This window comes from Ursus maritimus, unplaced genomic scaffold, assembly GCF_017311325.1.
Source record: "Ursus maritimus isolate PB19 unplaced genomic scaffold, ASM1731132v1 scaffold_8, whole genome shotgun sequence".
Classification (NCBI taxonomy): Eukaryota; Metazoa; Chordata; class Mammalia; order Carnivora; family Ursidae; genus Ursus; species Ursus maritimus.
This window is the reverse complement of record NW_024426996.1, coordinates 21,773,551-21,787,368: the sequence shown is the minus strand read 5'-3', so window position 1 is coordinate 21,787,368 and position 13,818 is coordinate 21,773,551. Positions and strand designations below refer to the sequence as shown.

At 36.9% G+C, this 13,818-nt stretch overlaps 1 protein-coding gene across 1 annotated transcript in view; it reads left to right on the top strand.

Moving 5' to 3' along the window:
* MRPL1 (mitochondrial ribosomal protein L1) overlaps positions 1-13,818 on the top strand; it is an 84,316-nt gene that overhangs the window by 1,670 nt on the left and 68,828 nt on the right. The window lies entirely within an intron of this gene.

Sequence of the window (13,818 nt, the reverse complement as noted above, 5' to 3'; positions counted from 1 at the left end):
TACCTTGCATGTCATTACCATTCCTTACCTGAATTTCACTACATTCTCAACAAGTAATGAAATCGGTCCTTTAAGAACCTAAGTCTTGTTACTCTTATGCTTGAAACTCTGCAGGGCCTCCCCATTTTTCTTAGTCCTTAGAATGGCCTACAGTTGTGCTGTCTTTATTGTTATCCACTATTGAGCACTTCAGATGTGGTTAATCTGAATTGAGTGTGTCAAATACACATTAGATTTTGAGGACTTAATACCCGAAATAAAATACCTGAATTTTTTATATTGGTTAACTGTTGAAATGATAATATTTTGGGGTATTAGCTGTAATAAAATATGTTAATCTTTATTAATTAATTTCACTGGTTTCTTTTTTACCTTTTTAATGTGGCTATTAGAAAATTTAAAATTATACATGTAATTTACATTCTACTTCCATTGGACAGCACTGGCCTGGGGTCTTCACGTCGTCTTGTGCCTACCTTGTTCCCGCCTCCCCTTACCCAGTTTACTTCTCTAACTTCTTCTCCAGCTACCCTCCCCCTCATTCTGTGTGCTCTAGCCACACTGGCTTCCTTGTTCCCTATTCAACACCAAGAACATTTATGCCTTGGAAGACTTTTTCTCCCAGTTAGGGTGAGTCTTGAACACTTTTTCTAGATATTTGTGTGACTTATTTTCTCATTTCCTTCAAGTCTTTGCTTAGGTGTCACCTTTTTGATGAAGTCTACCTTAACCATCTTACTTAAAATTACAACCCACTTTCCCCTTGACTCTCCATTTTACCCACTGGGTCCCCTCCATCACTACCATTTTGTGTTTATTAGCGTTCTCTCTCCCACTAGGATGTAAGCTCCACGAGGACAGGGATCTTTGTCAGTTTTGTTCACTAAATGTTTAAAGTGGTGCTAGCACATGTTTTTTTGGCATAGTGTGCTGAATAATGAATAAATCAGTGGATCTTCAACGTGGTGCCACCCCTCTTCCATGTGTTGTAACAAATAATATTTAAAGTAATTTGAATCCAGTTTTTGCTTTCATTTGTTCATATTTCCTTCCTCCATTCAACCATGGTGAATAAGCTATACACATTCCCTCCCCGTGATGCTTATTATTTATGAGGAGCAGGCATGAACTGGTTGATTATTTTCTTTAATTACAGTTGTTCTAAGTGATGTGAGGGAAAAGTACAAGGTGCTGTAAGAGTGTCAGAGACCTAGTCTATTCTGAGTCTTCAGGGAAAACTTTTCTGAAGAAGTAGTTTAACAGAGTCCCTGAAAGATCACTAGCTAATTAGGAATTAGCTATGGAAGGGGGAGTGGGACGTGGCAGGGGAGAATGTTATGGATGGCAGGGAGATTATATTTGAAATACCAAAGTGGTTAAGAAACACAATGTGTTTAAGAAACGGAAAGGTGGGAACACCTTTATGCCTCAGTCCGTGAAGCGTCTGCCTTCGGCTCAGGTCATGATCCCAGGACCGAGCCTGCATTGATCTCTCTGCTCAGCTGGGAGCCTGCTTCTCCCTCTGCTCCTCCCCCCAGCTTGTGTGCTCACGCTCTCTCTGTCTGTCTGTCTGAAATAAATAAATAAAGTCTTAAAGAAAAAAAAAGAAACTGAAAGGAGGCCAGTGTATTATTTGAAGTACGGCAAGCATGAGAGAGGGTAGTGTTAGATGCAGCTCACTATAGGTTAGGAGTAGCTCATGGAGGACCTTGTTAGGAATTTACTCTATTCAAAGAGCAAGATGAAGCCATCCAGGTGTTTTAGGGATGCGATGATATTTTCATTTTTAAATGATCCCTCCTACTAGTATGTAGAAAAGAAATGGAGGAGACCAAGAGTGGAAGATTGAATAGTTTGGAATTTGTTGCAGTAATCCATGTGGTAGATGATGGTGGCCTGGACTATGATGGGTGCAGTGGGAAGGCAAAGACTAGATGGATAAGACCTCGTAGGGAAATTGAGGATTATAGAACTCTAAGCTTTCAGTATCAGCCATAAGAATAAGCTAGGAAAGGAGATGGAGTAATTTCCATCTCACTGCCAAGGGGTGGGATTGGAGATGGGGGTGAGAGAGACTTTTGAGAACGAGTACAGATTCAGGTAGTCTCCTAAGTCGTTGAGATAATTCTGTTTCCTCTGAAGTAGCAAGTGAGGTTATCTGCTAAGAGTGAAGGGAGAAGAAATGTGTTAAATAAGTGTAATAATAACAGACGAAATGACCTTAGAGGGATTGAAAATACAGATATTATGGTTTTACAGTGCTATTTAAATATAGTTAACCCTTGAACAATGTAGGGATTAGGGATGCCCCCCCCCCAATCCCATGCAGTTGAAAATCTGCATATATTTTTTTGAGTTTCTTTCTTTATTGAGTCTACCCCCAGCCAGGGAAACAGGGACAGACCATGATAACTGTCACACACCCACCCTCCCCACTCCCCCCCCCCATAATTTTTGACTCCTCAAAAACATAACTAACTAATAGCCTAATGTTGACTGGAAGCCTTACTGATAACAGTCGATTAACACATATTTTGTGTGCTATATGTGTTATGTTCTGTATTCTTACAATAAAGTAGAGAAAAATGTTATTGAGAAAATCATAAGGCAGAGAAAATACACTTAGTACTGTACTGTATTTATTGAAAAAACTCTGTATGAGTGGACCCACGCAGTTTAAACCCGTGTTCAAGGGTCAGCTATAGTGGTATTTTTGTGATTTAGTTTTTATTAGTCTGTCACAGTTTCATAGATTTCTGTTGAAAAGTTTAATTTCTGGTTGTCATGACTTGGGATTTTAAATAGTAGTGGTTGATTGCTTTATAGTAGGTTGCATTTGATGTATTCAAGAAGATTATTATTTTGAGGACCTTACCAAGGTTGTTGGGTTCTTGTTTAGTACAATTAGAATTATTGTTTATTGTTTGGAAGTGTTTGCCAAACCTTGAATGGATAATTGCTGTTCCTTCATTTACCATGTGTGATATTTTGAAGGTAGCTGGCTTCTTTGAAATGTGGAGGATCTCCTCTTAAATTGTTGCATACGAGCATAGCCCACTAAATTTGAGATTTTTGAGGGCAGGAACTAGATATCTTAGTCTAGTTCCCTCTTCTTCCTTAGCCTTTAAAACCCCTTGTGGCTATTGTACCACACAGAATTCCCAACATTAAACAGGTGTCTTACACTGCCCCAAATGTTATTCCTGTATGTTCATAGAATTCAGTTTTGGTGATTATCTTGTACTTCAACTTTTTCTTGAAAGATGAGGGATGAACTTAAGTTGTTAGGCATGTGACTTTGATGGCATTTGAACTGATGATAAGGAGTAGGCTAAGGTAATATATGAAGATGGTGTATCCCAGTCAAATGGAACATTAAATGCAATGGGACAAACACAGCAATTAACTTGAGGGATTCAAGGGTTAGAAAGTAGGATCATGGTAAACAAGTAGAAGAATGCTATTGAGGATAGGCAGGGGCCAGCTCACAGAAAGCCTTGTAGACCTCAGTAAGGAATTTGTACCTATTCTGCATGTACAGTGCTATGCACTTGGAAACTTAACTAATGAAATGAATTCACTTGATGTGTAGACAAGTATTATAATTCCCATATTATTGGTTGTTGCATGGTTTTATATAATGAATGGATTTTAAGATTAGATTTTAAGTCATTTTATATGAAAATCTCGTTCTAGAGTACTAACTTAAAAAAATTGAGTTGAAGTTTGTTCAACAGAAAAGACAATATAGAAGGCCAAAAATATGGAAACTTACTCTAATGTATAAGAAAAATACAAATTAAGACAACTCTTCATACCATCTTTCATTTACTAGATTGGCAAAGACCAAAATGTTTGGTAACACACTATGTTGGCATAAGTGTGTGGAAATAAGCAACCTTTCCATTGCTGGGAGAAATGTATATGGTGCTATCATTATGGAGAGCAGTATTTATCAAAATTACAAACGTTCATATCCTTTGACTCAGCAAATTTACTTGAAATTTATTCCATAAATGTATTTGTCTGTGTACAAAATGATGTTTACATCAAGTTATTTAACACAGCACTGTTTATAATAGCAAAATATTATAAATGACCTAATGGTTGGTTACTGATTAAGTAAATTATACAACCATATAGCGGAGTGCTTTGCAGCTATAAGAAGATAAAGTCTTTATGAACTGATAGGAAATTATCACTGTAACATATACACGTACACACACTTTTATGAAAGGCCTATGTGAGATTATGTATGTATATCTCACATAAATGTATTTATATCTATGTGTGTGTGTGTGTGAAAATAGACTCTTAACTACCTTTAAATGAGAAAGTGAAGTGTATAGAATAGTGAGTAGAATGTATTACCATTTTATTGGAGAGGAGGGAAATAATATGTCCACAAAGAGGCACAAGAAATTGCTAACATGGGACGGGGGAATGCTGGGGGCTAGTGATGAGAGGAAGACTTTAGTTTTGAAGATTTTATTTATTTATTTGTCAGAGAGAAAGAGTGCGCACACAAGCAGGGGAGTGGCAGGCAGAGGGAGAAGCAGGCTCCCCGGGGAGCAAGGAGCCCGATGAGGAACTTGATCCCAGGAGCCTGGGATCGGGACCTGAGCCAAAGGTGACGACGCTTAACCAACTGAGCCACTCAGGCCTCCCAAAGACTTTTTGTGGTTTTTTTTTTTTGTGGTTCTTAAATAAGGAGATTTTCCTCATATTTCTGCATGCAAAAGAATATAACCTATATAAAGAAAAATGTAAAATTCTGAATACTCACTATTAATCTTAAAGAAATAGAGCATTATTGATTCTTTAAATGCCCAAGTGTCTTTTTCTTTCATCTGCTTCTTCCCCAGTAGTAAGTACTTTCTCTGACTTTCTGTTTTATCCTTCCCTTGTTTTTCTGTATAGTTTTAATGCACACACATACATACAAATAGTATATATATATCCATAAATACAGTATTGATTAGTTATGTATGTTTTTGAACTTTAAGTAATACTAAATGAATTCTTCTGCTACTTACTTTTTTTGCTCAAAATTATGTTTGTGAAATTCATCCATATAATACATAGTTTAGTCATTTTTACACCTCTCTAGCTTTCCTTTATAGGAATATACCACAATTTATTTATCCATCCTACTGTAGATAAATGTTTGGGTTCTCTTCTGTAGTTTTGCCATTTACAAAGATGTTATGATGATGGTGATGATGATTTAATTCCAGTATAGTTGACATACAGTGTTATATAAATGTTTCAGGTATACAGTTTAGTGATCCAGCAATTCTGTATATTGCTCAGTGCTCATCGTGATAAGTGCACTCTTAATCCCCTTCACCTATTTCATCCATCCCCCCATCTACCTCCCCTCTGGTAACTATTTGTTCGTTCTGTATAGTTAAGAGTCTGGTTTTTTTTTTTTTTTCTTTTTTTCTGGTTTGTCTCTTTTTTTCTTTGTTCATTTGTTTTGTTTCTTAAATTCCACATTGGGTGAAATCATATGTTATTTGCCATTATAATTTTTAAATCCATCCATGTTGTTGCATATGTCAAGATTTCATTCTTTTTTATGGCTGAGTAATATTTCATTGTATGTGTACACATGCACACACGCACATACACACACAAACCCCACATCTTTTTTATCCATTGACTGATTGATGGACACTTGGGCTATTCCCAAAATTTGGCTCTTGTAAATAATGCTGCAGTCAACATAGGGGTACATATATCTTTTCAAATTAGTGTTTTCATATTCTTTGGGTAAATACCCGGTAGTGGAATTAGTGGATCATATGATAATTCTATTTTTAATTTTTTTTTCTATTTTTAATTTTTTGAGGAATCTCCACACAGTCTTCACAGTGGCTACACCAGTTTACATTCACCAGTAGTGCTTGAAGTTTCCTTTGTCTTTGTATCCTTGCCAACACTTCTTTCTTGTGTTGTTGATTTTAGCGATTCTGGCAGGTGTGAGGTGCTATCTCATTATGGTTGCGATTTGCATTTCCCTGATGATGAGTGATTTTGAGCATCTTTTCATGTGTCTGTTTTATGTCTGTTTTGGAGAAATGTCTGGTTATGTCTACTACCCATTTTTTAATTGAATTATTATTGTGGGTTTTTTAAAATTCTTTATATGTTTTGGATATAACTCTTTATTGGCTATGCCATTTGAAAATATCTTCTCCCATTTTGTAGGTCATCTTTTAGTTTAGGTATTTCTTTTGCTGTGCAGAAGCTTTTTATTTTGATGTAGTGTCAATAGTTTTTTTGCTTGTGTTTCCCTTGCCTCAGGAGATATATCTAGAAAAATGTTGCTATAGCTGATGTCAGAGAAACCACTGCCTGTTCTCTCTACTAAGATTTTTATGGTTTCTGGTCTCACATTTAGTGGTTTTTTGTTTTATGTTTTTTTTTTTAAGGTTTATTTATTTTAGATAAGAGAGTGTGAGCAACAGGAGAGGCAGTGGGAGAAGGAGAGGAGAGAAAGAAACTCAAGCAGACTCCCCTCTGAGCGTGGAGCCTGATGCGGGGCTTGATTCCACGACCATGAGATCATAATCTTAGCTGAAACCAAGAGTTGAACATTAAACCGACTGAGCCACCCAGACACCCCTCACATTTAGGTTTTTAATCTATTCTGAATTTTTTTGTATGTATGGTGACGTAAGATAGTGGTCCAGTTTCATTCTTTTGCATGTAGCTATCCAGTTTTCGCTGCACCATTTGTTGAAGACATTGTCGTTTTCCCATTGCATATTCTTTTTTCTTTTTTCTAAAGATTTTATTTCAGAGAAAGTGCAGAGTGAGAGAGAGTATGTGCGCATGCACACACACGAGTGGGGGGCAGGGGTTGGCAAAGAGAGAGTGAAAAGCAGGTTCCCCACCAAGCTGGGAGCCCAATATGGGGCTCGATCCCAGGACCCTGGGATCATGACCTGAGCCGAAGGCAGATGCTTAACTGACTGAGCTGCCCAGGTGCCCCCCATTGCATATTCTTGCCTCCTTTGTCAAAGATTAATTGATCATATAATTATGGGTTTATTTCTGGGCTTTTTATTCTGTTCCATTGATCTATGTGTCTGTTTTCGTGCCAGTACCATACTGTTTTGATTACTGCAGATTTGTAGCATATCTTGAAATCTGGGATTGTAATACCTCCAATTTTGTTTTTCTTTTTCAAGATTGCTTTGGCTATTCAAGGTCTTTTGTGGTTCCATACAAATTTTAGGATTATTTGTTCTAGTTATGTGAAAAATGCTGTTGATATTTTGAGAGGGATTGCATTAAATCTGTAGATTGCTTTGGGTAGTATGGACATTTTAACAATATTTGTTCTCCCAACCCATAAGCATGGAATATCTTTCCTTTGTGTCATCTTCAATTTTCTTTCTTCAGTGTTTTATAGTTTTCTGAGTACATGTTTTTCACCTCCTCTGTTAAGTTTATTCCTTCATATTTAATTATTTTTGGTGCAGTTGTAAATGGGATTGTTTTCTTAATTTCTCTTTGTGCTATGTCATTATTAGTGTAAAGAAATGCTGTGGATTTCTGTGTATTGATTTTGTGTCCTGCAACCTTACTGAATTCATTTATCAGTTATAGTAGTTTTTTTAGTGGAGCCTTTCCTGTTTGCTTTATATAGTATCATGTTATCTGCAAATAATGAAAGTATGACTTCTTCTTTACTGATTTGGATCCTTTTATTTCTTATTGTTGTCTGATTTCTGTGGCCAGGACTTCTAGTACTATGTTGAATAAAAGTCATGAGAGTGAACATCTTTGTCTTGTTCCTGATCTTAGCAGAAAAGCTCTGGTTTTCCTCACTGAGAATGATGTTAGCTGTGGGTTTTTCATATATGGCATTTATTATGTTGAGGCATGTTCCTTCTAAACCTACTTTGTTGGGGGTTTTTATCTTGAATGATGTTGTGCTTTGTCAAATCCTTTTTCTGCATTTATTGAAATGATACTGTGTTTTTTTGTTCTTTCTTATTGATGTGATGTATCACATTGATTGAATATCGAACCACCCTTTCATCACAGGACTAAATCCCACTTAATTGTGGTAGATGAGTTTTTTAATGTATTCTTGGATTCAGTTTACTAATATTTTGTTGATGATTTTTGCATCTATGTTCAGAGATACTGACCTTTAGTTCTTTTTCTTTGTAGTATCTTCTTTCAGCATCAGGGTAATGCTGGCCTCATAAAATGAATTTGGAAGCATTACTTTCTTTTATATTTTTTGAAATAGTTTGAGAAGAATAGGTAACGGTTCTTTAAATGTTTGGTAGAATTTTTCTCTGAAGCCATCTGGTCCTGGATTTTTTTTTTGTTGGTTGGACTTTTGGTTACTGATTCACCTTCGTTGCTGGTAATCGATACATTCATTTTCTGTTTCTTTCTGCAGTTTTGGTAGATTATGTGTTTCTAGGAATTTACCTATTTCTTCCAGGTTGTCCAATTTGTTGGCATATAATTTTTCATAATATTCTCTTATAATGCTTTGTATTTCTGTGGTGTCAGTTGTTATTTCTCCTCTTCCATTTCTGATTTTGTTTATTTGAGTCTCTGCCTCTCTGCCTCTCTCTCTCTCTCTCTCTCTCTCTCTCTCGTTGAGTCTGGCTGAAGGTTTATCAATTTCATTGCTCTTTTCAAAGAACTAGTTCCTGGTTTCATTGATCTGTTCTATTGTTTGTTTTTAGTTTCATTTATTTCTGCTCTAATTTTTGTTATTTCCTTCCTTCTACTGGTTTGGAGTTTTGTTTGTTCTTTTTCTAGCTCCTTTAGGTGTAAGGTTAGGTTGTTTATATGAGATTTTTCTTGCTTCTTGACATAGGCCTGTATTGCTATGTACTTTCCTCTTAGAATAGCTTTTGCTGGCTCCCAGAGATTTTGACCACTCTGTTTTCATTTTCATTTGCATGTATTCTTTAATTTCCTCTTTGATTTCTTGGTGACCCATTCATTGTTTAGTAGCATGTTATTTAACCTTCATATATTTGTGTTTTTCCCAGATTTTTTCTTGTGTTTGATTTCCAGTTTCATAGTGTTTTGATAGGAAAAGATGCATGGTATGACTCTGATCCTCTTGAATTTGTTGAGACTTGTTTTGTGACCTAATATGTGATCTATTCTGTAGAATGTTCCATGTGCAGTTGAGAAGAATATGTAGCCTTTTGTTCTGTTCTGAATATATCTGTTAGATACATCTTGTCCAGTGTGTCATTCAAAACTGCTGTTTCCTTTTTGATTTTCTGTTTGGATGATCTATCCATTGATATAAGTGGGGTGTTAAAGTCTCCTACTATTATTGTATTACTATTGATTACTCCCTTTATGTTTATTATTAGCTGCTTTGTATATTGAGTCCTCCCATGTTGGGTGCATAAATATTTACAATCACTATATCTTCTTGTTTTGTTTTTCCCTTTATGATTATATAGTGTCCTTTTTTTTTTTCTCTTGTTACAGTCTTTGTTTTAAAGTCTATTTTGTCCATTATAAGTATTGCTACCATGGCTTGCTTTTCACTTCCATTTGCATGATAAATGCTTTTCCATCCTTTCATTTTCAATTTGCATGTGTCTCTTTTTTTTTCTTTTTAAAGTAAACTCTACCCCAGATCAAGAGTTTCGTGCTTTACTGACTGAGCCAGCCAGGCACCTCAATCTGCATGTGTCTTTAGGTCTGAAATGAGTCTCTTATAGGCAGCATATAGATGGGTGTTGCTTTTTTATCCATTTTTTCACTCTGTGTTTTTTGACTGGAGTGTATAGTCCATTTATTCAAAGTAATTATTGATAGGTATGTACTTATTGCTGTTTTGTTACTTATTTTATGGTTGTTTTTGGAGTTCTCTGTATTTTTCTTCTCTTCCTCTCTTCAGTCATGGTTTGTTGGCTTTCTGCAGTGATATACTTGGATTCCTTTTTCTTTTTGTTTTTGCATAGCTATTACTGGTTTTTGATTTGGTTACTATTGGGTTTGTATATGACATCTTATGCGTATAGCAGTCTAAATTAAGTTGATGGTTGTTTAAGTTTGAATCCATTCTTTACTCCTCTCCTCCCCATGTTATAGGTATGTGGTGTCATACTTTACATCTTTTTATTTTTGTGAATCCCTTGACTGATTTTTATAGATATACTTATTTTTACAGCTTTTGTGTTTCCTACTTTTCATACTCCCACTTATGGTCTTTCCCTTTCACTCAAAGAGTCCCCTTTAACATTCCTGTTGTGCTGATTTACTGGTCATAACTTCCTTTAACTTTTGTTTGTCTGGGAAACTCTCTTCCTCTATTTTGAATGATTGCTTTGCTGGATACTGTATTCTTGGCTGCAGGCTTTTTTCTTTCAGCACTTTGAGTATATCATGCCACTCCCTTCTGACCTGCAAATCTTGCGCTGAAAAGTTTGTGCTGCAAAGTTTGTGCTGAAAGCTTTCCCTTATATGTAACTCTTCTGTTGCTGCTTTTTAAAATTCTTTGTTAATAACTACTTTTTGTCACTATAATTGGTATATGTTTTGGTGTGGACTGCCTTAGTTTGATTTTGATGGGGGATCTCTGTACATCCTGTATCTGGATTTCTGTTTTTTTCCAAGATTTAGAAATTTTCAGCTGTTATTTCTTCAAGTAAATTTTCTGCCCCCTTTTCTTTTTCTTCTTCTTCTGGGATCCCTGTAATGCAAATGTCATTATGCTTGATGGTGTTACTGAGTTCCCTAAGTCTATTTTCATATTTATTATTACTTTTTCTTTCTCTTGTTTAGCTTGACTGCTTTCTATTATTCTGCCCTCCAGGTCACTACTGTTTATTCTACCTAGTGTATTTTTAATTTCAGTTATTGAGTTCTTCATCATTATTTTATGCTTTCCACCCATTTGTTAAGGGCCTTACTAAGATTCTCTTCTTTTTCTTAAGTCCAGTGAGTTATCTTTATGATCGTTACTTTACATTCTCTATCAGGTGTATTATTTATCTCCATTTCATTTAGGTCTCTTGTGATTTTTGTCCTGTACTTTCATTTGGGACATATTGATCTGTTTCCTCATTTTGTCTAACTCTCTATGTCGTTTCTCTTTGTTAGAAAAGTCAGCTATGTCTTCTGCTCTTGAATGTAGTGGCCTTATGAAGAATAGGTCCTGTAGTGTGCTGCAGTGCAATGTCCCCTGTTCATCAGAACCTGGCCCTTCAGGATGTCTCCTCTGAGTGTTGCATGTGCCCTGCTGTTGTGGCTGAGCCATGTTTGCCTTCAGTCCAGTCATCTGCAATGGCTCCCTTTGCCTGTTGTGGGCAAGGTTTGGTCCCTGTGTTGTTAGTGGTCCAGTCTGGGGACACCTTGGGCTTTAGTTAAGTCAGACCAGGCATTTGCCAGAGATGCAGTAGCACCTAACTGCAGGTGAATGTGGGGACAGGGTGCTTGGTGCCAGCAAGGTCCAGATTGACAGGACTGGACCTCCAGCACTGGAGAGTGAGGCAGGTTGTGTTGGAGGGGGCAGATCTGCAGAAGTGCTCTGGGTTGGGATGCATGGTGTTAGCAAGGTTTACATGGGTTTCTTCTGGAAGACCTGGATCAGAGGCCTGGCTGGAGGGGGCATGTCAGCTGGAGAATGGGGGGGGGTGCACTGTTAGCAAGTTAGGTACCAAGTATTGGTGCTGCACTGGTTACCAGATGTGTTGGTGTGTTTATGCTGGGGGTGAGTCATGAGAATGGTGCCTGACGGTAATTTTGTTCCTGGAGAAGTCTCCCAAAGATCCCTGCCTCTCCAGCACATGCTCTGAGATTTGTATAAACAAGTCTCCTTCTTGTCACTGCAAGCATTTTTCAAACTGCTGCTTTTGTGCTGTATCTCCATGGGGGCTGTTTGTTTTGCTGTCTCTTTAAGGGTGGGGACTCAGTTTCTCTTGCCCTCCTGGCTCCCTCCTGTCTTTCTCCCTCCTGTCTCTCCCATAAGCCTGCTGATTTTTAAAGTTCCAGATGGTAAATCTTACTGATTGTTAAGAACTCCTAAAATTCAGCTCCTCTGGTTTTCAAAGCCAAATGTTGTGGGGATTGGTCTTCCCTGTGTGAGCTCCGTGGTGTGAGGTTCTCTTTCTCTCTCCTCTCGAGCCCATGGTGTCCCTCCCTCCTGTGGACAGTCCTGCAAGTCCATTTACCTCCCAGCCACATCTCTGTCCTTCTTACCTTCTTCGAAGTGGCCTCTCCTCTACATTTAGTTGTGGAGAATATGTTCTGCCAGCCTTTGGGTCATTTTCTGGGTTATTTATACTGAATTGGCTGTTGTCTAGTTGTGTCCCTGGGATGAGGTGAGCTTATGGTCCTCTTACTTTGCCATCTTCCCAGAAGTCTCCTGATGTTTTGATGTTGTTATTTTTGTGTATGTTTCTTAGTACACATGTGCAGGAGTTCCTCTAGGGCATATTCCCAGAAGTGGAATTACTGCATCATTGATATGTATATGCCCAGCTCATTGAATTATGCCATATTGTTTTCCAAAGTGGTATTCCAATTCATACTCTTATCTACTATGTGTAAAATTTACCCTTACTTAACATTTTCAGCAATCCCAGACTTTTTTTAAAAAGTTGCCAATCTGACATATGTAAAACATTGCTACTTAAGTGCTTGCATCTAGAAACTGTTACCTGTCCACAATTTAGTCAAAGCACTGCTTGCTTTACTGAGGAAGTCTTGTGAAAAAAAATATTTTCAGCTGCAGTAAATAATACACTTAGTGATGTGGTTGATTTACATGCTGGTGTAGTTTTAATTTATGGGCCAACTGACCACTCTTTAAATAGCACTGTGGAATGATATTTTATTGTGGTTTAAATTAATATTTACCTGATTACTAATGAGATTTTGCATTTTCCCATCATTCATGTATCATTTATGTTTCCTTTTAAATTAGAAGCTTGTTCATCTCTTTTGTTTATTTTTTAATTGGTTTGATCTTGCATATTCTGGATATTAATCCTTTGTTATATAGGTTGCTATTCTGTTCTCCCGGTTTTTGGCTCGTCTTTCACTTTCTTTAATAAACAGAAGTACTTAACACTAATAAGTCACTTTTTGGCTAGTGCTTTTGGATTTTGTTTGTGAAATTGTTCCTTCCCAAACAGTCAAAAAGATATTTTCCTGTATTCTAAAAGCCTTTAGTTGTACCATTCAAATGTAAATCCTTAGTCCACCTAGATTTGATGTTTGAGTGTGTGTGTGTGGTGTGAGATAGGGATTTAAATATACTCTTTTCCCTATGGATAATCCCTTTCCTTAACACCACTTAATTGAATTATTCACACAAATGTAGTAACATTTGTCATATTTCAGATATCCATATGTGTATGGGTTTGTTGCTGGGCTGTTTTTGTTTTATTAGTTTGTCTTTCTATATTTGTGCCAATAGCCAAATGTCTTAATTACCATAGCTTCATAACAAGTTTATAACTGGTAAGGCAATTCCCTCCACTTTGCTGTTATTCTTCAGAAGTACCTTAGGCAACTCTGTGAATGTATATGTTTATATATGTAAGTAAAGAATAAATTTAAATTATAATTTTTTTTTTTTTAGATTTTATTTGTTTGATAGAGAGACAGCAAGAGAGGGAACACAAGCAGGGGGAGTGGGAGAGGGAGAAGCAGGCTTCCCGCTGAGCAAGGGAGCCCGATGCAGGACTCTATCCCAGGACTCTGGGATCATGACCTGAGCTAAAAGGCAGATGCTTAATGACTGAGCCACCCAGGCACCCCTAAAATTTAAATTATTAAAAAGAAATTCAGGATATGTATACA